At 37.8% G+C, this 26,556-nt stretch overlaps 1 protein-coding gene across 1 annotated transcript in view; it reads right to left on the minus strand.

The window, feature by feature from the left end:
- Positions 1-440: 440 nt before the first annotated feature.
- Positions 441-26,556, minus strand: part of LOC308700528 (thyroglobulin-like) — a 467,177-nt gene continuing 441,061 nt past the window's right edge. The window contains exon 16 of the transcript XR_014031316.1: positions 441-890. The gene's annotated coding sequence lies outside the window, so the exon portion shown is untranslated. The remainder of the gene's footprint in view (positions 891-26,556) is intronic.

Consider the following 26,556-nt stretch of genomic DNA (forward strand, 5'->3'; position numbering starts at 1 on the left):
CGTCACACACACTGATGTCTATATGAGGAAGATACACACCGTCACACACACTGATGTCTATATGAGGAAGACACACACCGTCACACACACTGATGACTATATGAGGAAGACACACACCGTCACACACACTGATGTCTATATGAGGAAGACACACACCGTCACACACACTGATGTCTATATGAGGAAGACACACACCGTCACACACACTGATGACTATATGAGGAAGACACACACCATCACACACACTGATGACTATATGAGGAAGACACACACCGTCACACACACTGATGACTATATGAGGAAGACACACACCGTCACACACACTGATGACTATATGAGGAAGACACACACCGTCACACACACTGATGTCTATATGAGGAAGACACACACCGTCACACACACTGATGTCTATATGAGGAAGACACACGCCGTCACACACACTGATGTCTATGTGAGGGTTTATTACACAGTTATTCTGACATGATATTTCAGGTACAGAAGTTCAGATGTTATTAATGTAATGAAGAGGAAATAAGAGACTCTATAACATCTCACTGTTACTGATTTATCATGAAGCTCAAAGCATTATGGGTAGAATCTCTCTACAGGCTTTTCTCATTCATCAACAGTTTCACTGATGATTCAGTACCAACATAAAACCCCGGATAGAGCGGCTGAGTGAATGTGGTGTTCTCTGTGTGGATGAGGCTCATTGTGTCTCCGCTGACACTGTAGAAGGACAGAGTTCCTGCACTGTGATCCACATACACTCCTACTCTACGACTGATGGGCTTTACAGAGAGTTTAGTCTTTATGCTATTGTGCCAGAATGAGTAACTGGAGGGAGAGCAGTACAAACTCCAGGACTGATCATTAAATCCAAACACACACTCATTACCCCGTCCCTTCCTGCAGATGCTCTTATATGACACTGATATAGACACACCATATACACCACTCCTCCACTCAATCTCCCAGTAAGAGCGTCCACTCACACTCTCTCTACACAACACCTGCTGAAACACATCAAATCTGTCTGGATGATGAGGATACGGCTGGGCTAGGTAAGTGAATGTAACCACTCTGTTCCCCTCAGACAGACGGAGGCGATTATTCACTGTGTTCGGATCCAGAGTGAACGGCTGGAAATCTGATGGAGATCAAACACATCACAATCAGGAATTATGAATCTGATCTTTTAATGTATCTGAACTCTTCATGTTCAGTATATCAGCAGTGTCTCAGTGCAGTTTAATCATCATTCACATGATCAACTCTAAAACTCTTCTGTCATTCTGTCGTTTTCTTTCATCTTCTCCAGGAAGAACATGAACACACTCAGTGAGTTTCTCTGCTTGTTTTCTGACTTACATTGAAGGAACTCCCTCCTGGTCTCGGGAACAGTGGCTGTGTAAATCAACAGACATGAAGAGTGTGATTACCATGTCAAGAGAAAGTGATCCTGCATCCATTGCTAACACATGCAGAAATCCTCCAACACAGAAGATATTTAGAGATGTCTCTGCTGTTTTCTGACTTACATTGAAGAAAGTCGCTCCTGGTCTTGGGACTATCTGTGGAAATCAACAGACATGAAGAGTATGATTATCATGTCAAGAGAAAGTGATCCTGCATCCACTGCTAACACATGCAGAAATCCTCCAACACAGAGGTTATTTAGAGATGTCTCTGCTGTTCACAGAGCCAAAATCCTGACACAACACTGTTGAGGGTTTGATATTATTGACATGTCACCATATCTGATTTGGCTTCTGTAGACATGAACTGATTACATATTGGATCAGAGGGAATATGGTTATTCATATTAATCATATACAAAGTAATCATATTGCTTTATAAGACTTAGATTAAAGCTCAACCTCCATTTTATTCTTTTTCAAAGAGACATCAATTGATCAATACGTGTCTTAATGCTCAATCATTTCAATCATTCTACTGCTTATTATGAGAATTTCTGTCAATACATGAAAGCCACATTTTAGTTCTAATTATTAAAATCATAAAAATGCATCATTGATGTTTGGTTTTAAATGCTGATACCACAAAATCACATCTCTTAAATATTTAAACACATATTGTTATCAGATATTCATTCAACTTTTGGTATCAATAGAATCAGCAGTATTTAAATGTGTGATTTTAACAGTAACTAGAAAAAAAAGTTTGTTGAGACAAACTTTAAGTTGGCTTGAGAAAGCCGGACCAGAGAGTTTGAAGAAGTTAAAAGTAGTTATAAGTTTAAAGAAGTTAGAAGTTTGAAGTAGTTTGAAGTTTAAAGTAGTTTAAATTTTGATTGATAAATGAGGTAGAAAGAAAGAATAGTTAGAAAGAAAGAAAAAAGATTAGTTAGAAAGAAAAAGAAAGAAAAATTAGTTAGAAAGAAAGAAATATTAGAAAGAAAGAAAGAAAGATTAGTTAGAAAGAAAAAGAAAGTAAGATTAGTTAGAAAGAAAGAAAAAGAAAGAAAAAGAAAGATAGACTAGTTAGAAAGAAAGAAAGATAAGTTAAAAAGAAAGATTAGTTAAAAAGAGATTAGAAAGAAAGATTAGTTAGTTAGAAAGAATGAAAGAAAGGAAGAAAGAAAGACAAATTAGTTAGAAAGAAAGAAAGAAAGAAAGAAAGAAAGAAAGAAAGAAAGAAAGAAAGAAAGAAAGAAAAGTTAGAAAGAAAGAAAGACAGATTAGGTAGAAAGAAAGAAAGAAAGAAAGAAAGAAAGAAAGAAAGAAAGAAAGAAAGAAAGAAAGAAAGAAAAAGATTAGGTAGAAAGAAAAAAAGAAAGAAAGAAAGAAAGAAAGAAAGAAAGAAAGAAAGAAAGAAAGAAAGAAAGAGAAAAGATTAGGTAGGAAGAAAGAAAGAAAGAAAGGTGGATTAGTTAGTTAGAAAGACAGATAGAAAGAAAGAACGATGGATTAGTTAGAAAGAAAGAAAGTAAGATAGATTAGTTAGAAAGAAAGAAAGATGGATTAATTAGAAAGTAGGGCTGTACTGCCCTAGTCGATTAGTCGATTAGTTGGTCGATACGTTCTGGTTCGACCAAAATTCTGATTGGTCGATTTTCTGCCGCGTTTATTTCATCAGTTTTGCCGCGCTGAGGCGCGCTCATTTCATCAGGTGGAAAGCACTAACTGCTAATGGGGGTGTTTTCAGAGTACCCTTGTTTCACTGTAACAGTCTGTCTTCAAAACACCCCCCTTGTTTTCACCTTTTTTGGATTAGTCCAACCCAAGAAAGAGCGTCGAGCATAGAAGGTTTGATGCTGAATATTATTTATTTAATTGTGAGAGCGTTTAATAGTCAGTCCTCTTCTAACATGTCAACAACAAAGAAATCGACAGTGTGGCAGCATTTTGTTAAAATTGATAACATGAAAAAGGTCGAATGCAAAGTTTGCAAGCAACAGTTTTCCACAGCTTGACGACAAACATGACATATCATCTAAAAGTGGTAACGTTAAGCTCACTTGTCTGCGTTAGCTTGCCCTGTCTGTTTTGAGTAGGCTATATGAACATATTAGAATTAGCATATTTCAATGTTTTAGTGTGATAACCTAACTTTTTTATTTTTTATTTGGAGCCTAATGCGCAATTGTGCTGTGCTGTTGGTGTGTTAGTTTTGAGCCTAGGATGCTTTATTTTTCAGTTATGCACTTTATTTCGTTTCTGCTCTTGATCTGGTTTGTTTAATAAATATTATTTTTTTATTAAAGTGGACGTGCCTTTTGTGTTTATTAAGAGTAAAAGCTTTAATTTAATATTAATAGTCTATTCGTGTCTCAGCTGCGACGCTGAGCTCATGTTCAGCCTCGCTCGGTGCGAGGACATGCACGGTGAAATGATAGCGTCTGACAGTTATAACTTATTATAACATATGACAAAAATAATTGTCTAAATTATGTTGCATATTCCTCAACAGTTCTTGTGATGATATCACTAGTTGACAACATAGTACTATTTTCGGAAATCATAAGCTATGATATTGCGCAGGTGCACGTGATGCAGCGCCGTCAGAGCTGACAAACTCGAGTGTCAGACTCATTTCAGTGCAAAATAATTAGGTCAAAAACGATTTAATATACTGCAAATAGCCTACTAGTTGTTTATGTTTATTTATAATTCATTTAGGCGGACAACAAGGCTACCAAGTCCTGCGCAAAGTGCGCATCTAATTAATTTAACGGGGTTTTTTTCTAACGTCATTTTTAGTCGATTTTAGTCGATTTCTAGTCGAAAATTTCAGGACTTCGGTCGACCAAGATTTTCTTTGGTTGAGTACAGCCCTATTAGAAAGAAAGAAAGAAAGAAAGAAAGAAAGAAAGAAGGATTAGTTAGTTATAAAGAAAGATGGATTAGTTAGAAAGAAAGAAAGATGGATTTGTTAAAAATAAAGAAGAAAAGAAGAAAGAAGAAGAAAGAAAGAAAGATAGTTTAGTTAGAATGAAAGAAAGAAAGATATATTAGTTAGAAAGAAAGAAAGAAAGAAAGAAAGAAAGAAAGAAAGAAAGAAAGAAATGGTTAGTTAGAAAGAAAGAAAGATGGATTAGTTAGAAAGAAAGAAAGAGAGATATATTAGTTAAAAAAGAAAGATAGATTAGTTAGAAAGAAAGAAAGATAGATTAGTTAGAAAGAAAGAAAGATGGATTAGTTAGAAAGAAAGAAAGAAAGAAAGATAGATTAGATAGAAAGATAGATTAGTTAGAATGAAATATATATTAGTTAGAAAGAAAGAAAGATGGATTAGATAGAAAGATAGATTAGTTAGAAAGAAAGAAAGAAAGACATAAAGATTAGTTAGAAAGAAAGAAAGAAAGAAAGATGTATTAGTTAGAAAGAAAGATAAGAAAGAAAGCTGGATTAGATAGTTAGAAATAAATAAATAAATAAATATGGATTAGTTAGAAAGAAAGATGGATTAGTTAGAAAGAAAGATAGATTATTTAGAAAGAAAGAAAGAAAGAAATAAAGAAAAAAAAGATTAGTTAGAAAGAAAAAATAAAGATTAGTAAGAAAGAAAGAAAAAATAAAGATTAGTAAGAAAGAAAGAAAGAAAGAAAGAAAGAAAGAAAAAAGATTAGAAAGAAAGACAAAGAAAGATTAGTTTGAAAGAAAAGAAAGAAAAAACAAAGTTTAGTAAGAAAGAAAGAAAAAAATTAACATTAGTTGTAAGAAAGAAAAGAAAGAAGAAAAAAATAAAGAAAAAGGAAAGATAAGAAATAAAGATTAGTTAGAAAAAAGAAAGATTAGTAATAAAGAAAGATAAAAGAAAGATTAGTTGTAAGAAAGATAAGAAAGAAATAAGAAAGAAATAAGAAAGAGAAAGAAAGAAAGAAAGAAAGAAAGGTGGATTTGAAAGAAAGAAAGAAAGAATGGATTAGTTAGAAAGAAAGAAAGAAAGAAAGACTGATTAGTTAGAATGAAAGAAAGACTAATTAGTTAGAAAGAAAGATAGATTAGTGAGAGAGAAAGAAAAAAGATTGATTAGTTAGAAAGAAAGAGAAAGAAAGATAGATTAGTTAGAAAAAAAGAAAAAGAAAGAAAGATTAGTTAGAAAGAAAAAAGATTAGTTAGGGAGAAAAAGATAGATTAGAAAAAGAAAGAAGTTAAAAAGAAAGATTAGTTAGAAAGATAGATTAGTTAGGGAGAAAAAGATAGATTAGAAAGAAAGAAAGATAAGTTAAAAAGAAAGATTAGTTAGAAAGATAGATTAGAAAGAAAGAGAGAACGAAAGAAAAAGACAGATTAGTTAGAAAGAAAGAAAGAAAGAAAGAAAGAAAGAAAGAAAATAGAAAGAAAGAAAAGAAAGAAAGAAAATAGAAAGAAAGAAAAGAAAGAAAGAAAAAAAGAAATATTAGTTAGAAAGAAAGAAAGAAAGAAAGAAAAAAGAAAGAAAGATTAGTAAGAAAGAAAGAAAGAAAGGAAGGAAGGAAGGAAGGAAGGAAGGAAGGAAAGTAAGAAAGAATGGTGGATTAGAAAGAGAAAGAAAGAAAGAAAGAAAGATTAGTTAGAAAGAAAGAAAGAATGGTGGATTAGAAAGAAAGAAAGAAAGAAAGAAAGAAAGAAAGAAAGAAAGAAAGAAAGAAAGAAAGAAAGAAAGAAAGAAAGAAAGACAGAATGGTGGATTAGTTAGAGAAAGAAAGACTGATTAGTTAGAATGAAAGAAAGAAAGACTAGTTAGAAAGAAAGATAGATTAATGAGAAAGAAAGATTAGATAGAAAGATATATTAGTTAGAAAGAAAGATAGATAGATTAGTTAGAATGAAAGAAAGATAGATTAGTTAGAAAGAAAAAAGAAAGAAAGATTAGAAAGAAAGAAAAAATATTAGTTAGGGAGAAAAAGAAAGATAGATTAGAAAGAAAGAAAGAAAGATAAGTTAAAAAGAAAGATTAGTTAGAAAGAAAGATTAGTTAGAAAGAGAGAACGAAAGAAAAAGACTGATTAGTTAGAAAGAAAGAAAGATAGAAAGAAAGAAAAGTAAGAAAGAAAAAATAAATATTAGTTAGAAAGAAATAAAGAAAAAAGAAAGATTAGTTAGAAAGAAAGAAAGAAAGAAAGAAAGAAAGAAAGAAAGATTAGGTAGAAAGAAAGATAGATTAGTAAGAGAGAAAGAAAAAATATTAGTTAGAACGAAAGAAAGAAAGAAAGAAAGAAAGACTGATTAGTTAGAATGAAAGAAAGACTAATTAGTTAGAAAGAAAGATAGATTAGTGAGAGAGAAAGAAAGATTAGTTAGAATGAAAGAAAGAAAGATGGATTAGTTAGTTAAAAAGAAAGAAAGATGGATTATTTAGTTAAAAAGAAAGATAGATTAGTTAGAAAGAGATAAATTAGAGAAAGAAAGATTAGTAAGAGAGAAAGAAAAAATATTAGTTAGAAAGAAAGACTGATTAGTTAGAATGAAAGAAAGACTAATTAGTTAGAAAGAAAGATAGATTAGTGAGAGAGAAAGAAAGATTAGTTAGAAAGAAAGAAAGAAAGAAAGAAAGAAAGAAAGAAAGAAAGAAAGAAAGAAAGAAAGAAAGAAAGATATATTAGTTAGAAAGAAAAAGATGGATTAGTTAGAAAGAAAGAAAGATGGATTAGTTAGTTAAAAACAAAGAAAGATGGATTATTTAGTTAAAAAGAAAGATAGATTAGTTATAAAGAGATAGATAGATAGATAGATAGATAGATAGATAGATAGATAGATAGATAGATAGATAGATAGATAGATAGATAGATAGATAAGGTTTGAATATAGATAGATAGATAGATAGATAGATAGATAGATAGATAGATAGATAGATAGATAGATAGATAGATAGATAGATTAGTTAGAATGAAAGAAAGACAGATATATTAGTTAGAAAGAAAAAAGATGGATTAGTTAGAAAGAAAGATGGATTAGTTAGTTAAAAAGAAGGAAAGATGGATTATTTAGTTAAAAAGAGAGATAGATTAGTTAGAAAGAGATAGATAGATAGATAGATAGATAGATAGATAGATAGATAGATAGATAGATAGATAGATAGATAGATAGATAGATAGATAGATAGATAGATAGATAGATAGATAGATAGATAGATTAGTTAGAATGAAAGAAAGACAGATATATTAGTTAGAAAGAAAAAAGATGGATTAGTTAGAAAGAAAGAAAGATGGATTAGTTAGTTAAAAAGAAAGAAAGATGGATTATTTAGTTAAAAAGAAAGATAGATTAGTTAGAAAGAGATAGATAGATAGATAGATAGATAAAGTTTGAAGATAGATAGATAGATAGATAGATAGATAGATAGATAGATAGATAGATAGATAGATAGATAGATAGATAGATAGATAGATAGATAGATAGATAGATAGATAGATAGATAGATAGATAAAGTTTGAAGATAGATAGATAGATAGATAGATAGATAGATAGATAGATAGATAGATAAAGTTTGAAGATAGATAGATAGATAGATAGATAGATAGATAGATAGATAGATAGATAGATAGATAGATAGATAGATAGATAGATAGATAGATCAAGTTTGAAGATTTAATTGAATCTAGGGCTTCAGGGAGTTTAGATTTGAGTTTTTGGCTTGTACACTAATGGGCCACCGTAGTCTTGGCTCAATTTGAGCACTCTGCAATGTAAGTCTATGGGATTTTTATGGTTTTTAATATTAATTTTTAAGAAAACTGAAAGTCAAATCAGTCTGAAAAGATATAGCAACTCGAGTCAGAACAGTCTGAAGGTCTGACCCGAGTTTGGAGTTTGTAGAGTTAAAGCTCTAGGAGGAGTTAGAGTTGATAAATTTTGGGTCAGAAGAATAAGAATAACTAGATTAAAAAGTTCATCGAGACAAACTTTAAGTTGGCTTGAGAAAGCCGGACCAGAAAGTTTAAAGAAGTTTAAAATAGTTTGGAGTTTAAATTAGTTTAAAGTTTAAAGTAGTTTAAAGTTTAAATTAGTTTGAAGTTTAAAGTAGTTTAAAGTTTAAATTAGTTTAAAGTTTAAAGTAGTTTAAAGTTTAAATTAGTTTGAAGTTTAAAGTTTAAATTAGTTTGAAGTTTAAATTAGCTTGAAGTTTAAATTAGTTTGAAGTTTAAAGTAGTTTAAAGTTTAAATTAGGTAGTTTAAAGTTAAAAAGTTGTTGGGGGTTTTCTAGTGGGTTGCTAAGGTGTTCTCGGTGGTTGCTAGGCGGTTGCTAGGGTGTTTTGGGTGGTTGCTATTGTGTTGCTAGGTGGTTGCTAAGGTATTTTGGGTGGTTGCTAGGGTGTTCTGGGTGGTTGCTATGGTGTTGCTAGGCAGTTGCTAAGGTATTTTGGGTGGTTGCTAGGCGGTTTCTAGGGTGTTCTGGGTGGTTGCTAGGGTGTTGCTAAGCGGTTGCTAGGGTATTTTGGGTGGTTGCTAGGTGTTGCTAGGCAGTTGCTAGGGTGTTCTGGGTGGTTGCTAGGGTGTTGCTAAGCGGTTGCTAGGGTATTTTGGGTGGTTGCTAGGCGGTTGCTAGGGTGTTTTGGGTGGTTGCTAAGGTATTTTGGGTGGTTGCTAGGGTGTTCTGGGTGGTTGCTATGGTGTTGCTAGGCGGTTGCTAAGGTATTTTGGGTGGTTGCTAGGATGTTGCTAGGCGGTTGCTAGGGTGTTCTGGGTGGTTGCTATGGTGTTGCTAGGCGGTTGCTAGGGTTTTCTGGGTGGTTGCTAGGCGGTTGCTAGGGTGTTCTGGGTGGTTGCTATGGTGTTGCTAGGTGGTTGCTAGGGTATTCTGGGTGGTTGCTAGGCGGTTGCTAGGCGGTTGCTAGGGTGTTCTGGGTGGTTGCTAGGCGGTTGCTAGGGTGTTCTGGGTGGTTGCTATGGTGTTGCTAGGCGGTTGCTAGGGTATTCTGGGTGGTTGCTAGGCGGTTGCTAGGGTGTTGCTAGGCGGTAGCTAAGGTATTCAGGGCGGTTGATATGGTGTTACTGGGTGGTTGGTAGTTGTCACAGATGGTTACTATGGAGTTTTTATAGAGTTCTTAGCATGATCTTGGCATTATTTAGCACTTAACTAATCGCTATTAGCATGTAGCTATTCACTGCTAGCATGTGTAGCATGTTGGAAGTGCTGTTTGCTAGCATGAGTCAAAAGAGCCAAACCTCATCTCTATACGATGTTCTGATACAGAGATATAGGTCTTGCAAAACGGTTGCTAGGGTACTCAAGTTTGGTTGCTATGGAGTTGCTTGGGAGCTGGAAGCTTTAAACTTAAGTTTAAAGTGGTTTGAAGTTTAAAGTAGTTTACGAGTTTTGAGTTTACAAGTTTAAATGAGTTTAGAGTGTGTGTGTGTGTATGGGTGTGTGTGTGTGTGTGTGTGTGTTCACACACACACACACACACACACACACTCAGAGTTTATGAGTTTAGAGTTTATAAGTGTATAAATTGATGAGTTTATAAGTGTAAGAGTTTTTGAGTTTAGAGTTTATAAGTTTTAAACGAGTTTAGAGTTTGTAAGTTTAAATGAGTTTAGACTTTATAAGTTTAAATGAGTTTAAGAGTTCAGAGTTTATTCATTTATGAGTTAAAGAGTTCATAAGTCTATGAATTCATGAGTTTATAAGTTAATTAGTTTATAAGTGTATGAGTTTAGAGTTCATTAGTTTAAATGAGTCTCATTGGCTAATATAGTATAGAACGGCAGTTTGGTTTAGTCTTCAAGGTATTAGGGTTGCCACCCGTCCCGGTTTTCCAGGGATTGTTCTCTTTTTTGAGCGACAGTCCCGGAAAATGTATATTCTTTCCCGGGGCACGAATTGTCCCGGTTTTTTGTTAAAATGTTCTTCTAAAGTAGAATGTCCTGGTTTCAAACCGTTTCCTTCTACTGTCACTGTTACTGCAGAGCTGCCACGCGCAAACCCTTCTCACGCACAGAAAAATCGCGAAGCAAAGAGGACACGGAGACCGACAGACTAGACAGAGCAGGTTACTTATGATATAAAAAAAATCTTAGCTCTCAGATTCTGTCAATTTTATTACGAAATTCAAACAATAAACACCGTTTTGGCATTTGTAAATGTGACGTGAAAGATCCCTAGCGGCACGTGAACTGATCACCTCTAGCTAATAGTAAATAAACACGAATGAAAAATGTTAAAATAAAACGTACAACTTACCGAAATGTATATTCATCATACATAATATCGATCAATCAGTGTTTTTCAACCGCGGAAAGGGTCAATAAAACAGCTGGAGAACAATTGTCACATAACATTACCTCAGGAAAGCCATTTGATGACCATAATAGGCTAGCACGTTAGTTAGCTAGAAAAAAAGAGCTATAGAGAGTATTTTGCTTAACATGTGTAGGCTACTTACATATTTATTATATTTACTTATCATTAAATAAAGTTGTTATTATAATAAAAAAACGCATTATATTGTTAAATAAAGTTATTTTTAACCTAATACTACCAATTGATAAGGCTCTGTTTACAGCATAAGGTGAGATTTTTTTCTTGAGAAAAATTAATGCCTATCTTGTGTACCTAATATTTATCCAAATCAGTCAATTAAATCAAGTCACAAGAATTGAACTGAATTGAAATCCTGAAATTTGTTTCAAGCAATAATATAAAACGTATCTTACCAGAAATTGTACCATATAAACATTGTAACATGTTGTCACTAAACCTAATACAATTCAGTTTAGCTACTAAAATGTTTTGACAATCACAATACACTTATTTGCAAGATTATTTTTTTTTACAGTTAAAATTTTAAGTTAAATATAAAGGAAAAACAGCGCTGGAAAATCATGCAACCCCCCCCCCCCCCCCCCCAAAAAAAAAAAAATCTGAGTGTCCAGGTTTTTCACAAATCAAAGGTGGCAACCCTACAAGGTATTTAGATTTGAATTTTCGTCGGTTGGTGAGTTTGAATCTGGATTTGAATTTTTTAGAACTCCCCAGTGTAAGTCAATGGGAGTTTTTCCGAGTTTTGATCGTCATTTTTAGGAAAACCGTAAGTCCGATCAGTCTAAAAAGATATAGCAACTAACTTCAGATCAGTTTGAGTGTCTGAGCCGAGTTTGGAGTATGTAGAGTTAAAGTCCCCATGAAATCAAAATTGACCCTATTTACTTTGTTAGCGCATATTAATAGTTTTGTGGTGAACAATTAATCCGTGCAAGAAAATATTTAAAGCCCATGTTACAGGTTTTTTTTTATTTTTTTTTATTAATATAACCTTGTGTGAAAATACCATATGAAAAGTAAATGCAGGATTAAAAATTGTTTTGCAAGACATAAGGGCACAAATTTAATAGAAAACGTGACAGTTTCCTTGACCGTGTTGTTTTTCCACCATCGCGTCATATGACGTCACATGAGGTAATCGTTTGGCTCTGCGTTCGCGCTCAGTGCAGAGATAGGTTGGTATTCAGTTGGAGCGGTCATGATTCAGTGTGTTTTCTGTGCTTATTGTATTTCAATTAATCATCGTCGTGGTAAATGATTGTGAATTATGGCCTGTCAGGATATCGAGTCCACAGTTTCCGAATAAGAAAAAGGACGGTGCGATCTTCCGTGCCTGTGTGCGTTTTGTGCAGGGTAAGAGACGGGACTTCACTTCTGCTTCTGCTTTGAATAACGCGGTAGTGTGTAGCGTTCACTATAGACCGGATGATTATAATCCCGGCGATATGTGCACACTGTCCCAGCTCCTTCATCGGGTCGCCCGGTGACGGTCCGCCGCCAGCATGTGGTTCGGCCGCCAGTGGGAAACATGACGCTCACGGATCCGTCAGAGATCACTTATTGTACATCAGTTTTACAAAATGTGCCTTGTCTTAATTTAATTCATTAACATATCCTACATAAACTTGTAATGTAATGCATTTATGTGTTTGTTATTAGTCTGAGGCCGACACTATTATTATAAATATAATATTATGTTCTATAATTCATTTTCAATCTGTACAAACCGACTTTAATATTTGTGTTGGCTGTTTCTACATATAAAGTTTTTATACAGTAAGACAGTTGTGATTGTGATCATTTTTTTTATTCATCGTCACCAAATGGGTCAATTCAAAGCCTTTATAAAGTCCCTCTTCCTCTGGAAACTGTCTCCTAATGGCTGACACACACAACACATGCAGGTAAGGGTCTAAGTACTAGCTTTGCTATTGCCTGATACATGATGATAATAATCTGTACAGTATTGTGATCTGAGCATAGTGTTATACATATCGTCGGCTAACGTGAATAACGTTAGCTACATCTATAAGCTAACACTGTTCTCTCGCCCTGTTCTCCTCACACCGTCCACAACTCACCGTTGTTCTGTCTAACCCTGGCCTGTCCTGCTCACTTGGCTTCATATCAGGCTCATAATTATATGATATCATAATATATATCAATTATATATATATCATACGAGTAAACATTTAGGCTACAATTCCCCCAGCTTTCCGAGCAGTCATTGCGATCCATTGCTTTCCTATTGTTTACTTTGACCGCTCTACCTCATGTGACGTCACTTCAGGTTCGGCGGTTAAGTGATTTTCAAATGCGGAAGTAAAAATTTCTCACAAAAACGACTCCAGAGGCCTAAATAGCGTTTTATAAGTATATGTTTATATTTAAATCTAGTTCCTACATTATTTTTCTATACATTGGCTTACTGGGTACTCTAACCTGCAACATGGGCTTTAAAAAAAATTTTTTTTACCATGGTAATCTTTAATCAAAATCTGAAAATGCCCCTCCCCTCTGCATTGGAGGACCTTCTCTGATGACGTAGGTTTGAGGAATTGGTTTGGGCAACGCTTAACCACTCCCCTCAAACCGTTAGTCTGCTATGAGCAGAGATGGAGAGGAGGAGCGCTAGAGTAAAACCCTGCCCTCTGTTCAATATTCCGTTTCACTGGGAAATACGTCACAGCACTGGAGAAAAGTCGTTTGCAACTTCCGGTTCACGGGGACTTTAAAGCTCTAGGACGAGTTTGAGTCAACAGTTTTTCACAGAAGAATAATAATAATAATAATAAGTTTAAATAGGATTTCAGTAACTAGATGCGAAAGTTCGTCGAGACAAACTTTATGTTGGCTTGAGAAAGTTTGGAGCAGAAACTTTTTTGCTAGTTGGTTGCTAGGATGTTATGGGTGGTTGCTATGGTGTTGCTAGGGTATTTTGGGCGGTTGCTAGGATGTTCTGGGTGGTTGCTAGGCGGTTGCTAGGGTGTTATGAGTGGTTAATAGGATGTTTTGGGTGGTTGCTAGGGTGTTGCTAGGGTATTTTGGGTGGTTACTAGGGTGTTCTGGGTGGTTGCTAGGCGGATGCTAGGATTTTTTGGGTGGTTGCTAGGGTCTTTTGGGTGGTTGCTAGGCGGTTGCTAGGGTATTTTAGGTGGTTGCTAGGGTGTTCTGGGTGGTTGCTAGGCGGTTTCTAGGATATTTTGGGTGGTTGCTAGGGTCTTTTGGGTGGTTGCTAGGGTGTTCTGGGTGGTTGCTAGGCGGTTGCTAGGGTCTTTTGGGTGGTTGCTAGGCTGTTTTGGGTGGTTGCTAGGGTATTCTGGGTGGTTGCTAGGGTATTTTGGGTGGTTACTAGGGTGTTCTGGGTGGTTGCTAGGCGGTTGCTAGGGTATTTTGGGTGGTTGCTAGGGTGTTCTGGGTTGTTGATAGGCGGTTGCTAGGGTGTTATGGGTGGTTACTAGGGTGTTCTGGGTGGTTGCTAGGCGGTTGCTATGGTGTTGCTAGGCGGTTGCTAGGGTGTTTTGGGTGGTTGCTAGGCGGTTGCTAGGGTGTTCTGGGTGGTTGCTAGGCGGTTGCTAGGGTGTTCTGGGTGGTTGCTAGGGTGTTGCTAGGCAGTTGCTAGGGTGTTCTAGGTGGTTGCTATGTTGTTGCTAGGTGGTTGCTAGAGTATTCTGGGTGGTTGCTAGGCGGTTGCTAGGGTGTTCTGGGTGGTTGCTATGGTGTTGCTAGGCGGTTGCTAGGGTATTCTGGGTGGTTGCTAGGCGGTTGCTAGGGTGTTCTGGGTGGTTGCTAGGGTGTTGCTAGGCAGTTGCTAGGGTGTTCTAGGTGGTTGCTATGTTGTTGCTAGGTGGTTGCTAGAGTATTCTGGGTGGTTGCTAGGCGGTTGCTAGGGTGTTCTGAGTGGTTGCTAGGGTGTTGCTAGGCGGTTGCTAAGGTATTCTGGGTGGTTGCTAGGGTGTTCTGGGTGGTTGCTAGGCGGTTGCTAGGGTGTTCTGAGTGGTTGCTAGGGTGTTGCTAGGCGGTTGCTAAGGTATTCTGGGTGGTTGCTAAGGTATTCTGAGTGGTTGCTAGGCGGTTGCTAGGGTGTTCTGAGTGGTTGCTAGGGTGTTGCTAGGCGGTTGCTAAGGTATTCTGGGTGGTTGCTAGGGTGTTCTGGGTGTTTGCTGGGTGGTTGCTAGGCGGTTGCTAGGGTGTTCTGGGTGGTTGCTATGGTGTTGCTAGGCGGTTGCTAGGGTATTCTGGGTGGTTGCTATGGTGTTGCTAGGGTATTCTGGGTGGTTGCTATGGTGTTGCTAGGGGGTTGCTAGGCGTTTGCTAGGGTGTTCTGGTGGTTGCTATGGTGTTGCTAGGCGGTTGTTAAGGTTCAGGGCGGTTGATATGGTGTTACTAGGTGGCTGGTAGTTGTCACAGATGGTTACTATGGAGTTTTTATAGAGTTCTTAGCATGAAATTGGCATGATTTAACACTTAACTAATCACTATTAGCATGTAGCTATTCACTGCTAGCATGTGTAGCATGTTGGAAGTGCTGTTTGCTAGCATGAGTCAAAAGAGCCAAACCTCATCTCTATACGATGTTCTGATACAGAGATATAGGTCTTACAAAACGGTTGCTAGGGTACTCGAGTTTGGTTGCTATGGAGTTGCTTGGGAGCTGGAAGCTTTAAACTTAAAGGGGTACTTCACCTCTGGGAAGATGAATGTGTATTTAAAATAGGTCATTTATGTAGAAGAAATGTGAAGAAATTTTTTAATTTGGAGCTTTCTAGCCTGAGAAAAGCCAGAAAATGTATTTTTGGCTTATGTGGATGAAAGACAACAACTCCCAGAATGCACTTGCTTCGCTGTCCTAGGAGGCCACGCCTACCGGTTAGAGAGCACAGTTGAAAACAACAAGAAGGTTAGGCTACTAACTTAGTGAGTCTCCGTGACGAGTTTGCCCGTGATTTCGAGATCGCACAAAATGTCCGGGATTCGGCTTTTGCGTTCTACAGTCGCCATTCATCATGTTTACTGTGGCGAGCAGGACGAGGCTGACGGCCGCGGGAGAACGGCGCGAGGCCGGTGGCATGATTACTGAGACGCACCGGTCTCGCATCTCTCACGGAGGAGCGGGAATTTTCTTAGCAATGGTAAAACGCACATCAACCGATGACTTGTTTAGCGTTTATGTAAACACTACATTCAGACTCACCGATCGGAATGAATTCAGTTAGATTGAAACAATGTAAAGAATGAATGGCGACCGCAGAACGCAAAAGCTGAATCCCGGACATTTTGAACGATCTCGCCCGCCGGACAAGTCCGGGAAAAGGAGGATGGTAACCCCTACTACTCAGCTTTCTCCTACTATTCAGCTTTCTCAACAGAACAAGAGCCTGCTAGCTTAGCTTCCAAAGCTGACACTGTGTGTACATTCTGTGAGTGAGATCCCACCCTGTATGGGCGGGCTGAAAACATGCGGAACAACGCCTTCTACTGGCTGTAGTCTTTAGCCTCTGGCCAGAAAATCCTCCGATGACGCAAAATGACGATTTTTGCGTCATCGGAGGATTTTTTCCAGACAAAAAATACATAAATCTCTTGTCTCAGGGGGATATGAGGGTGGAAAGCATATTAATTCGAAAATACTACAGGTTTTCTACTAATACAAAGCTTAATGCTAAATCCTGAAGTAACCCTTTAAGAAGTTTAAAGTGGTTTGAAGTTTAACCCTCTGGGGACCAAAAACGCGCCTGCGCGTTTTGCTCGTTTTTTTTTTTTAGCAATGAAAAATAAACACAAAATGCTCTGTTAATTTTGATCTTTCATTTTCGTGTAATACATCAATCGATCCTGTTCAGTTTCTATTTTTTTTCTGTATACTCACAATAAAAATAAAGTGTTTTGCTTTTTGACAAATAAAGAAAAATTAACATGATGCTATTTCTGCCTTCTCTCTGTCAGTAAACTCCCATTTGAAACGCGTTCGAAAATGATCTATAACTCCGCGAAAATTCAGTCAAACAGGCAAACAGACCCACGGGCATAAAGCTTGAGATCGCAGCTTTTAAATGAAGTAATTTATATAAAAAACAAATATTATCAGCTTCTGTAATCTGTATAAAAAGAGAGCGACTCCAGTCGAGCTCATTACGAGCCATTCAAAAGTAATTTGACCACGCCCCGGAGAGCGCGTGCTATTCAAACGCAAATTCTGAGAACCATTTCAGTCTGTGAAACGCCCCCACATCAGCTGTAAACAAAGAGGCATAATATAGCCTACCTTATGGATAAAAGTTTCCGTGCTGATATGAGGAGCAATATGAGGAGCAGATCCCGCTGAGGAGTGAGGTAGGCTAAGTTATCCTTTCTCAAGTGTTAATGTGGAATAACGTTATGGAATAACGTTAGGCCTATGTAAACAAAAAGATGAATCGCGTTTCTATAATATGAATCGCGTTTCTGTGAGATGAATGAAGGGTACATATTTGTAAAGACTGTTTAGCATAAATATGAATCGCGTTTCTGTGAGATGAATGAAGGGTACATATTTGTAAAGACTGTTTAGCCTAAATATGAATCGCGTTTCTGTGAGATGAATGAAGGGTACATATTTGTAAAGACTGTTTAGCCTAAATATGAATCGCGCGTCTGTGTGTGAAAGAATAAACTGCTTTGCTATAGCCTACTGAGATGAGTAAAAATCGACTGAAATATGTTGAAATAAAATGTATTTGTATAAGCAACGTATTAAACTGCAAATTAACATTTATAGGCTATGCCCTAATATTTCATAAAAACAACGTTACAGTCAGGCGAAGTATGAAAGACAACATTTTGTTGACTAGATTTGGGTACAGTTTTTACTGTAGAATAGACTGTCACATCAAATAAGCTTTTCTGCTCATATATATATATATATATATATATTAAAAAAATACTGTTTTGTCAAAAATAAAGTCATAGACTAAGATGTTCCAATGTTGGCTATATTCAAACTAATGAATACATATGATAAAATGTAGGCCTATAATCTTTTTTTTTTTTTTTACAAAGAAAGAGTACTTTTTTGCAGAAATATTGCTGAAATTGTAATTATTGTTGTAATTGTAACCTTTTTAATAAAATAGCAAAACATATTTACAAGATAGATGTAAGCAAAATCTTAAATGGTCAATATAAGTCTTCTTCAAAATATATATTTTGTCCTTGCATTGTGGCTCAGTCAGTGTCACACCTGAATGAATGGCTAATTATGCAGAGTCATTATGCAGAGTAGGTGGGACTGGGTAATCTAAGGTGTAAACTACTCCTCCCGCTCGCATATTGGCTTTCCAAGCAAAACCTGTTTTACACCATTTAAATCAATGTATTTTTTTTTGTGAACGATAAAGCAAGACTATTTTCACATAATTTTGAAGAAAAAACTATAGGCGACCACATCCATTAGTCAAAAGTCTTGTGGGCACATATTTTGCATGAGTTTTGTGGTCTTATTTCAGCAACTTTCATTTTTATTTTTTTAAATAACCACGCATAAACATTATTCTCTTAAAAATACAAACATCTACATACATGTTGCTCGCATATTATGGTAGGCCTGTTTGTGCTATATAGAGTGAATTTACACCTTTGCCATTAACATGTTTATAAATAACTGAAAAAAGCACAAATGTCAGAGCATGTCAGAACATCTCAAGGGCCCCAAAAACAGCTTGGTCCCCAGAGGGTTAAAGTAGTTTGAAGTTTATGACAGATAGGTTAATAAGTTGGATAGATAGACAGACACACACACACACACACACACACACAGATACATACACACACACTAACTCGCTCACACACTCACTCAGACACACAAACTCAGAGTTTATGAGTTTAGAGTTTATAAGTGTATAAATTGATGAGTTTATAAGTGTAAAAGTTTTTGAGTTTAGAGTTTATGTTTAAATGAGTTTAAGAGTTCAGAGTTTATTCATTTATGAGTTTAAGAGTTCATAAGTCTATGAATTCATGAGTTTATAAGTTAATTAGTTTATAAGTGTTTAGAGTTGTGGGAATCCAGATTTATTAAAATGTTTAATTTAGGTTTACATTGAATTTAGCATGTTAAGGTTAGGTATAAATTATGATTATCAGAGTTTTCTAGCAAAAGACTCTGGTCAGTCCTGTTTTACTGAAACTCTTGGAGTTTGTGTTTTAGCAAGAAAGTCCAGCCAGTCCTGTACTCGGGTCTCAGTGTTTGAATAGATATGCTGAGTGGATTAGGGTGGGCAATGCTCTGTCTAAAACCGGTTCCTAAACCTGTCTTTTTCGGTTCCTGCCCCTAAATGTATATAAACTGTAAGAGAACATTTCATGTCAGACTTGGTGACTGCAGGTAACGACAGCTCGTGTTCTCAATAAAGAATCCTGCTGAAGAAACAACCAAGTCTCCTGGTCTTTCGATTCTAAGTTCACAACAACTTGGTGCCGTGAACCCGGATGGAGAAAAAGGAAACTCAAAGAACTTCAAGCTCAAAGACCTGAATCCAGATTGAAACAGCAAGCTCAACAAAAGATCTGCTTTCCAGACTGCATCTTTTGGAATCCAGAGAGAAACTTCCAGCTAAACAAAGATTACCAGACTGAATCTTTCCAGCTTCCTCCAGATTGAAACTTCAAGCTCAAAGATCTCAAAGCCTGACTGAGTTACAGAATCTTCCTTTACTACCAAGGGTTGGTGAGTTTTCACTTCATTCAAAGAACCGCTACAGACCAGTATATGTGTTTTATTTTCCTCTGCGCCGTTCAGAGAAGAGTTAACAGACAGCTGCAGGGTTTTGTTAACTAAGTTATCCTCTAAAAAAAGTTTTGTTTAGAGATGAAAGATACCCTCTGCCCGTCAGGGAAGATTAACATTACAGGTTAATATTGTGTACCCTTTGCTTTAGGCAGAGAAGAATTAGCTTTACGTGCTAGTTATTTTGGTTTTATCCTCTGTTTTTTGTAGGCAGGGAGGTTAAGTGTGAAGTGTTGGTCATTTGGAAAGTTAACAATAGTTAAGCTGTGTTAACAAGTGTACCCTCTATTGTAGACAGTAGAGAGAAGTTTTAGTTTTTTTGTTTATTGTGTGGTAACAAAGAAAACTCACAGAAATGTTTAGAAAAAATGCCAGACTGATCCCCACAACAGAAAAAGGTGGCTTTGCGACTCCATCGTGGTCAGAAAGCGAATTCAAAAATACGTTAAGAGAACAAATGGACCTTATAGTCACTGAAAAAGTTAGACAGGAACTAACTCAGAAATATGAAATTCACCCAGACAAAACTTGGTCAGTAGATGAGTGTAAAAAGGTGCTTGGAGCAAGCATCCGCAAAAACAATATGAAGGGCATTATTTGTCTTCATAGAGAATTAGTCTTAGCAAAAGCCACAGAACAGTCTAAGCGCAACTCAGAGCTAGAGAAACAGGTAAATGAGCTACGTGTTAGAATATCTTCGTTGACTAAGAAATTGAGCCGCAACAAAGCTATAGAAAAAACTGATGTAGAAGTTAGTCAGCCAGATAAAATTTACCCTGACTTACAAGCTTTTTTTGAAACAGATGTAGCCATCCAATCAGTAACTGATAAGCCAGTAGATTCAGTGAAGGTGTGTGGCGCTAGGAGAAGGTCTCAGGGAATTGAGGGAACTGAAAGTGTTCCTCTCAACTCTTCTGTTGTCCAAGTACAAACTGTTGCCAAAGCGCTAGGACCCAAAGATATCGAGAGACTATCCCAGAGCTTACCCTCAGCACGCACAGAATTTTCTGAATTTAGAAGAGCATTGATCAGTAAAATGCGTCTTTACGACATGTCGTTGCCAGAAGTTACACAGCTAATGTCACAAATTCTAACTGAATCTGAATTCAACAGTTTTGAGTCTGCTGTTACATCTGAACTACAACATGCCAGTAAAGGCGATTTGAAAGAAGGTGTTTTGAAAATCCTAAAGAATCTCTTAGGACCCAAAATAGACTGGTCAAAAGTTACTAGATGTGTACAAAAGAAAGGAGAGACTATAAGTGAATACACTGAAAGATTTTCTCAGGCAGCTGCCACGTACAGTGGAATAGTGGAGGATTCTGAAAGTGTACTAGATGATAGAGGAGCTCTAATCCGTATTTGGGCAGATGGTCTTATAGCTGAATACAGATCAGCCTTGCCATTCCTACATGTTACATGGGCTAACGAAACTCTCAGAAGTAACCTAGACAGGTTAGCTACATGGGAAAGGGATGCTGATGTTAAAACCCAAGTGAGAATAGCAGCAGCTACGTTTAACCCAATGAAACAAGACAATAGATGGACTAAAAAAGAAAGCACATGCCACTACTGTGGAAAATCAGGGCATTGGGAGAAAGAATGTAGGAAGAAGTTGCAAGATAATAAAAGAAATAGAATGCATAATTCTGCTCCTTCTCAGCCTGCCTACAATCCTGATGTAGTTCAGCAAATGTCCACTGAAACTTTAGGGCAGCTCGCTCAGGCTCTTCTAAGAGCACAAAAAGAACAGGAAAAAAACTAATTGTTGGGGCTGTGAGTAGCTACCTTTCCCCTGTAATCCATCATAATGACAAAAGAATTTTTGTGAAAGGTAGCATAAAAGAAAAAGATATTGATTTTTTGCTTGATACAGGCGCAGAGATTACAATAATTCCTACAAAATTGGCTAAAGGTTTAGACATCCCGTACAAGAAAACCAAACTTTCTTTAACTGGCGTAATAGGTGAAGATTCTGTTTTGTATGAAACCCCGCCCATAGAGGTACAATTTGGCCCGAAAACTCTGATTACAAAATTGCTATGTGCTCCATTGAATACAGGTGCAATTTTAGGCATGGATCTCCTGAGACAAGTACATCTAACTTTAGACATGTCCTCAGAATCTGCTAGCATTAACATTTCCTCAGCACACGTTTCTACCAATAATGCAATCCCTCCAGAGTATGCTTTCCTACTGAATCATCCAATTTGGGCTAATGACAAGGATGATTGTGGTTTATTGACAGGCGTAGAACCAGTCAAATTGACAGGAACTCCACCCCCGGTTACCAAACAGTATCCAATCAGTAAGGAAGCCATACAGGGAATCAAACCTATTGTAGAAAAGCTGCTGATGCAAGGAGTGCTAGTTAAAACCAACAGTCCCTGTAACTCACCCATATGGCCAATCAAGAAATCCAATGGAACGTGGAGACTTACCATAGACTACAGAGTAGCCAATAAAAACATTGATAAAATCACCCCGCTAGTGGCAGATCCATCTACAATTTGTAATGGCTTACCATTAGATTGTAAGATTTTTTCAGTAATTGATATGTCTAATGGATTCTTTTCTGTACCATTGCACTCTGACAGCCAGCCATGGTTAGCTTTCACAGTTGACCATGAACAATATCAGTGGACCCGATTGGCCCAGGGATTTCAAAACTCCCCGACCATATACCATCAGGCTGTCAGACGTGATTTGTGTGACCCAGAATGTCCAGTAAAACAGTCCACTATGATCCAATATGTCGATGATATTTTGATTGCCTCAACAGACCACGAGGTACATCAAACTGAATTGGCATCATTGTTGGACTATTTGCATAAAAAAGGACACAAATGCAGCTTTCACAAAGCTCAAATTGCTAAAAAGCAAGTCACATTTCTGGGTCAAACAATTGGTGCAGGAAATAGATCTATTACACAGGATCGAGCGGCTTCAGTCAAAGCCATACCTCCGCCTACTACCATTAAAACACTACGCTCATTTTTAGGAACTGCAGGTTACTGTAGACCGTGGATTGAAGAATATGCCTCGATTGCTCAGCCTCTCTATGACTTGTTGAAAGGCCATGGTAAAGATTCAGATATTGTTTGTATGGAAGAGCTTCACCTCAAAGCATTCAATGATTTGAAGAGAGCACTATGTCAAGCACCAGCATTAGGAATTGCCCAATCTAATAGACCCTTTGTGCTCTATGTCCATGAACACTTGGGCTTTATGACTGCATGTCTAATGCAAGATCATGGGGGCAGTTTACGTCCAATTCATTACTATTCTGGTAAACTTGACATAGTAGCTCAAGGTATGGGACCATGCCTCAGAGCAGTACAGGCAGTTCATCTAGCGCTTCAGGCTTCATCAGTAATGGTGTTAGGTCAGACGGTAAATGTAAAATGCCCTCACGCAGTGTCCGCACTAATGAATCAAGCAAAAGTCACTTCTGTCACTTCCTCTCGTTGGGGAAATTGGTTAACTACTCTCACAGCCCCGAACATTGTTTTACAGCGTGCACCAGTCACGAACCCCTCCTCATGTATGATGTCTGCAATGACTGAAGTTGTGTTAGAGGATGAAGGCGAAATGACTCATGATTGTGTTACGCTTACATACGCAGCGACAAGTGAAATAGCAGAAACTCCCATAGAAAATGCAGAATTTGAGTTGTTTGTTGATGGTTCAGCTCAAGTAATTGAAGGGAACAGACGAGCAGGTTATGCAGTAACGTCCACCACTGAGGTGGTAGCTTCAGGTCGTCTTCCAGATCATTTTTCAGCTCAGGCTGCAGAACTGGTAGCTTTAACTAGAGCATGCACACTAGCTTCAGGATCAGTTGCAAATATCTACACAGATTCCAGATATGCTTTTGGGGTTATTCATGATTTTGGCGTCATTTGGCAAAGCAGACAGTTTCTAACTTCTGCTGGATCCCCCATTAAGCATGCTGAATTAGTGAAAGATCTTATGTTTGCCATGAAACTTCCAAAGAAATTAGCGGTGATCAAAGTGAAAGCACATCTCACAACTAACACTACAGAAGCTAAAGGTAATGCTCTTGCAGATGTAGCAGCTAAACAGGCTTGTTTCTATGTAACTGTACAAGTGTGTTCAGGTAGTACAGCACAGAAGACAATTCTGCCCCCTGAATCTATCATTGATTTGTACAAAGATGTTCCTCTATATGAAGCATGGACATGGTTAGACAAAGGAGCCACCGTTGATTCATCTGGCTGCTGGACCAAAGGGGGGAAGTATGTTGCTCCCGAATCACTGCTGCCATATTTGGCTCAACAAATACACAATTTGGGTCACAGTGGTCCAGCAACAATGAATCACAGGTTCTCAAATCAATGGTGGAATCCAAAATTCAGAAATGTAGCCTCAGAAACAGCCAAAAGGTGTGTTACATGTCAGAAAAATAATGATGTACCAGGAGCCATTACACCAGCAGCACATACCCCAGCTCCACCAGGACCATTTCGTCATTTGCAAGTTGATTACATATCGTTGCCTCGTTGTAAGGGAAAAACTGACGTTTTGGTAGTAATAGACAAGTTCTCAAGATGGATAGAAACTTATCCAACAGGGCGTGCTACCGCTGCACATACTGCTAAATGTCTTGTCACTGATTTCATTCCCAGATGGGGTTTACCAGATTGCATTGACTCAGATCAAGGTACACACTTCACAGGACAGGTAGTTAAAGAAGTGTCTAAAATGTTGAAGATTAAGTGGAATCTGCACTGCCCCTACAGGCCACAAGCATCAGGACAGGTTGAAAGGGCAAACAGAACAATCAAAACCAGGCTAAGCAAAATGCATCAGGAAGGAGTGTCATGGGTTGAAGCACTGCCAGCAGTACTGTGTAGTATGAGAGCGTCACCTAACAGATCAGTAGGACTGAGCCCTCATGAAATTATTACAGGACGCCCAATGCAGATGCCAGGTGTGATTGATCTTAGAAATGCTGATGTACATATTGCCTCAGATGCCCTGATTGCTTACTGTGAAAACCTCACAAAGGCAGTACAGAGTGCCAAAGAGAGAGTTGAGTCTTGTTGGCAGACTCCACCAGAAGGTGGACACACAATCGTCCCAGGTCAATGGGTCATGATAAAGTCATTCAAAAACAAACCATTAGAGCCTAAGTGGCAAGGACCACATCAAGTTATGTTGATTACAGCAGCTGCAGTGTTGTGTCAGGGAAGGAAAACCTGGAATCATGTGTCACATTGCAAAGTGGTTCCTCCCCCTACAGGGATAGGATAGGACACATGGACCAGTGAGGGCCCTGGAAAGAACTGACGCAACAGGCGTCGGGGGCCAATCCAGGGTGAAGACAACCTCATAGGCTTTTCCCCATGTAGTCCATCCTCACCTCACTGTTCCTTTTAGGTGTCTCATAAATTAAGAAATAGGGAAAGAAGGAACCACAATTAGCAGACTCAGATTGAATAGAGGATACAACCCTAATGTTTGTAGTCTTTTCAATGAATACTGGTCTGTTGCAGTTGTTCTTTGTTTGTTTTTAACCATATGCACTGACCTACACACCTGCATATACCCAACCTCCAGAAAACAACTAGACCAACTGCAGAGACTGCAACCAACACAGAAGAAAAAAAAAATAAACACAACGCAGAAACTCATCTACGGGAACTTCAGTCATCCAGCAACATGATCAAGATTGCCTTAATACTAACCATCATGGACATAGCGCAAAGTGTAGACCCCAGAAACAACATATTCTTAGAACTGATGAATATGTCAAGAAATGCCTTGTTTGCTGGAAAGAACGTTTGCATGCCACATGCACCTTCAGTAGGAGCCGGAATCTCATGGGTTGCACACCCTCTGTCCAAATGCGACACGTGTACCTTATTCGATCATCATACCAGTGGATTATTCAACAAGGATACATGTCACAATGTAACCATTCCTCCAGTTTCTCAGTGTTGCATTCCTGGACTACCATCCTGCAACCTAACTTCAGCTACTCCCATCATGACAGATCTACTCCTGCCAATGATGTTCCACTGGTGCATAGAAAATTATGCTCCAGCATCGACTCCACTGGGTGAAATTCCTCGTGAACGTTGCAGTTTTGTTATTGAAAGAGGAACAGATGATTCCCATGTGTACGTCACTACTACAGAAATGAAACAGGAAAATGATTTAAACAAGTGTCTCTCCAGGAACCCATCCCTACCGAAACTTTTTGCAATAAATCAGTTGTGTATGATTCCTCCACCAACTGGCACGTTTTGGCTATGTGGAACTTCTGTCTACAGCATCCTACCCAGCCAATTCAACGGCAGGTGCACCCTTGGTGTATGTTCTGCCAGCTATCAGAGAAAATACACACTCCACCCCAAGCTCTCCACAGTTACATAATTCAGCTCCTTCTACCAACAAAGATGGCTGCATTACAAGGACTCACTTGTGTTCAAACGTGGTGGTCAAGAACTCTCGGAGCCTCAATCCCATCGTATGGTGTCATGCAGGCTCTCGATCAAGTCAGAAGCCTGTCGGATTCTGTACAGAAATTGGCCAATGATACGGTTTTGGCCCTGGGCAACATCACGAACACTCTCGCTTCGCACAAGATAATGATCTTACAGAACAGACTAGCCTTGGATTACATTCTTGCAACGCAAGGAGGAGCCTGCACCATTATCGGCCCTGAGTGCTGCACCGGGTTAATGGATCCAACAGAGAATTTGAACAAAATCCAAGAAGACATTCTTGATCTTTCAACAAAATTACACCAGATGACTGAAGACAATTCTTCATGGTTCGGAAACTTGATAGGTAAACCCTGGCTGTGGATTAAAGAAATAGCAATGCTGCTGTTATTTCTCCTACTGGCATTCTACGTATGCTTCCACAGTATCAAGTGTTTCATTCAACAAATGACTCACGCCTCGCACGAGAAAATGACTGGTCCAACCATAAAAGAATATTACCCGTAAGAACTTCACGGACCCTAATTGCATGTTTTGTTTCTGTGTCAGCATGCAATTACAGATGAACAACACAGAACTTGCTATGTGCCTGTAACTTACACAAGT

The sequence above is a fragment of the Scardinius erythrophthalmus genome (genome assembly GCF_964197995.2).
Source record: "Scardinius erythrophthalmus genome assembly, chromosome: 13".
NCBI classification, from domain to species: Eukaryota; Metazoa; Chordata; class Actinopteri; order Cypriniformes; family Leuciscidae; genus Scardinius; species Scardinius erythrophthalmus.